This window comes from Monodelphis domestica, chromosome 2, assembly GCF_027887165.1.
Source record: "Monodelphis domestica isolate mMonDom1 chromosome 2, mMonDom1.pri, whole genome shotgun sequence".
NCBI classification, from domain to species: domain Eukaryota; kingdom Metazoa; phylum Chordata; class Mammalia; order Didelphimorphia; family Didelphidae; genus Monodelphis; species Monodelphis domestica.
In genome coordinates, this window is record NC_077228.1 from 64,471,926 (window position 1) to 64,475,558 (window position 3,633).

Below are 3,633 nucleotides of genomic sequence, written 5' to 3' on the forward strand. Positions count from 1 at the left end.
TTTTGGGGGGCTCATGAAAGGAGCTCTCTCTCAGTAGTCCAGGCCCTTCTCTATGTAAGCTCTGTCAGTCATATCTGGCAAGAGGTGCAAGAGGTTCCAGAACCGTGTCTCTTTAACTCTGGTCCTTTTCTGAACTCAAGCCCACTCCTTGATTGGCCTTCATTTTTCTAGCTCGACCATGTGGTTAGCTGGGTCCATCTAAGACTTGATGAATCAGAAATAACTCACCTGGGGGCTTTGAGATAAACAGGCTGAGACCTTCTTTCTTTCTGTTTATTGTAAATACTTACAAATTTAGTATAAATGCTCAAAGATTAATTTTTATTCATAACAATTCTTTAAGTCTTCACCCATGTGTTCAGTGTATTCTTCTGGGAAGACTATTATCTCTGATGTAAGGACATGACTTTTCAGAGCTGTTTTTCTTTAGTGTCTACCTGCCATCCAGCTCTCACCTGGGGCTCCAAGAAGTTATAACATACACAGCTACTACATCCCAATAAATCATGCCAGCAGGCAGGTTAAACCAGTTTGAGAGTAACAAACAGGACTCGAACTTTTCTTTGAATTATGGGGATGTCTACCTTGAGTATGTGAAGACTTCCCCAACTATTACAAAGGGGAAGATGAGGCAGCAGCAGCAGGCACCATAGAGCACTTAGAGCTTGATTACACATCAAAGAAGCATTCTGAGTCTTAAACAGTCAGTCATCTTTTATCTTTCCCCTGGACTTCGATGACCCTGAATGAGAGTGTAAGGCCAATGACACTGTGCAAATCTAATTCATGTGTAAGTCAAGACATCACCCCATAAAGTCACTGGTCTCTTCAAAAAACAAAAGATTAACAACCACCACCACAACAAGCCTCCAGCTCAGGTTGAGCTTTCTTTCCCAGTTCCCTAGTTCTCTCAAGAATTTTTTATTGGTGTCCTAGATCTATTTCCTGAAGCTTTCCCTTTCTCAATATAAACATTCCTAGTTTCAATAGTATTATCCATGGCCTCTCTGGCCACATGGGCCACATATTTGTTTCTACTATATGCTTCTTCAAGAACTCTTAGCATTGTATATGATTTGGGTTTGGATTTTATTCTATTTTTTGAAAAATTTATTTAGTCAATTTAGAACATTATTCCTTGGTTACAAGAATCATATTCTTTCCCTCCCTCTCCTCCCCCCTCCCCTTCCTGTAGCCAAGACACAATTCCACTGGGTTTTACACGTGTCTTTGATCAGAACCTATTTCCATCTTGTTGATGTTTGCACTAGAATGATCATTTAGAGTCTACATCCCCAATCACATCCCCATCAACCCATGTAATCAAGCAGTTGTTTTTCTTCTGTGTTTCTGCTCCCACAGTTTTTCCCCTGGATGTGGATAGTGTTCTTTCTTGTAAATCCCTCTGCGTTGTTCAGGATCACTGCATTGCCACTAATGGAGAATCAGAACTGTCATGACTCCACCAGCAGTTTCAATTCCAAGGGAAAGAGGAGTGACATCTAGCAGCCTCAGGTCCTGCACATTCTCAGATTTAACTCCAGGCAAAATGGCAGTCTGGACAGCTGCACCATAGGCAACAGCCTTATCAGGATTGATACTCTTGTTGAGCTCCTTGCCATTAAAGAAGTCCTTCAGGAGCTTCTGGATTTTGGGGATTCGAGTGGAACCACGCACCAAGACGATGTCATCTTGGCATCTCTTGTCTAGTTTGGCATCTCTGAGGGCCTTTTCCATGGGGTCCAGTGTGCCACGGAAGAAGTCAGCTTTTAGCTCTTCAAGATGGTCCCATGTAATAGAGATATAGAAGTTGATACCTTCATAGAAGGAATTGATCTCAATACTGGCCTGTGTACTGGAAGAGAGGGTTCTCTCTGCACATTCACAAACAGTGCACAGATGGCTGACAGTCCTCTTGTTCTCACTGATGTCCTTCTTGTGCTTTCACTTGAACTCAGCAATGAAATGGTTGACCATGCAGTTGTCAAAGTCCTCACCACCCAAGTGGGTGTCCACAGTGTAATAGATAGATATTCTGAGAGTGTAGTTGATTGATACTGGATAACTAGTGGATCAAGTTTGTCTACCCTTCTCCCGGTTTCTTCCCTCTCTTCAGAAGCCTTTCAGCTTCCCCCTCCCCCTTTCTTCACTCACTCAGTGTGAGCTATGAGATTTCAGAGGAAATACTCTTTTCTCAGCAAGAGTTTATTTGGCAAAGGATGGAGGATAAGGTAAGAGGGATGGGATTTCCCTATTCTCTACAGGGAGCCTTGGTTTGGAGGATATGGGGAAAATGTCAATCTTGTCACTCTCATGAAACAGAGTCAGTCAGAGAGATATGAGGACAACTGTTTTCCTTCTTCTTTTTCCAACCAACCAGGTAACCTCCAACTTGATTAATTCAAGTTGAGAGACACTATTAGCTTCTTCACCACCATCAGTCACACCAGCCAAAGCCCAGTTGGCTTGGCTTCAACTGTCTTTCCTGGACTTCCGGTCAAGATGGCGGCTTAGAGGCAGTGAAAGTTCAGACCTCTGAAAACCCTTCCTTACTGATCACAAACTGAATGCTCCCAGGACACCGAAATTCAAACTGAACAACAGGACAGACCCAGGGAACCCTCCTCCTGGACCTGCATCAAAAGGTACAGCCCCCCCAAAATCCAGAACCCTAGATCACTCAGATCTAAGGGGTAGGCAGAAGGACCCAGGACCCAGCCCCCTCAACCCAGAGTGCTGAACCCCTGGCAGCAGCGGGAACCTAAGAGCCGGCAAAAGGGCCTCAGGGCTGGCTATTCTGAAGGACTCGCCTTGAAAGCAACCTGAGACAGTTGTGGGCCACCCAACACAGATAGCAAGGAAACATAAGAGAGAAGGGGAAAGCCTGTAGCCCCCTGGCTGGGTCCTTCCATCTGAGTCTCAAGGGAGGTTCCAGATTTAGGGCACCAGCTGAACCCAATCCCATCAGGAGCCCTCAGAACTTCTGAAAGAACAGAAACCTCAGGGCCAGCAAAGGGGTTGCTCTGAAGGGCTTACCTTGAAAGCAACCTGGGCCAGTCTCTGGGAATTCAACACAGACTGTAGAAGAGGAGGTTTTTTGGTTCGGGGATCATTCGGCCCACACCAGCTGAACTTTATCCCATCAGGAGCCCTCAGAACCCAGGGAGGCCAGGACCCCTCCCCCCTTAGAGAGCAGGGTTTTCGGAAAGAACAGAAACCTCAGGGCTGGCAAAGGGGTTGCTCCAAAGGGCATTCCTTGAAAGCAACCTGGGCCAGTCTCCGGGAATTCAACACAGATTGTAGAGGAGGAAGTTTTTTTGGTTCGAAGATCATTCGGCCCAAACCAGCTGAACTTAATCCCACCAGGAGCCCTCAGAACCCAGGAAGGCCAGGACCCCTCCCCTCTTAGAGAGGAGGGTCTTCTGAAAGAACAGAAACCTAGAGGCGGAGTCAAGATGGCAGCCTAGAAGGAGCATTGACCTGGCAGCCTGGCCAGAGCTTTGGAGATCCTCCATATTTGCTCTAGCCATCCAAGAAGTTTAGAACTCAGAGCAAACCCAGCCCAACCAAGCTGAACTTAATCCCATCAAAAGTCTCCAGAACTCAGGGAAGCCCAGGCTCCCCACCCATCCT

General features: G+C 46.2%; 1 pseudogene; it reads right to left on the reverse strand.

The window, feature by feature from the left end:
* Nucleotides 1-1,434: 1,434 nt before the first annotated feature.
* On the reverse strand, nucleotides 1,435-2,102 carry LOC103092386 (heat shock cognate 71 kDa protein-like; annotated as a pseudogene).
* Between the last annotated feature and the right edge of the window lie 1,531 nt (nucleotides 2,103-3,633).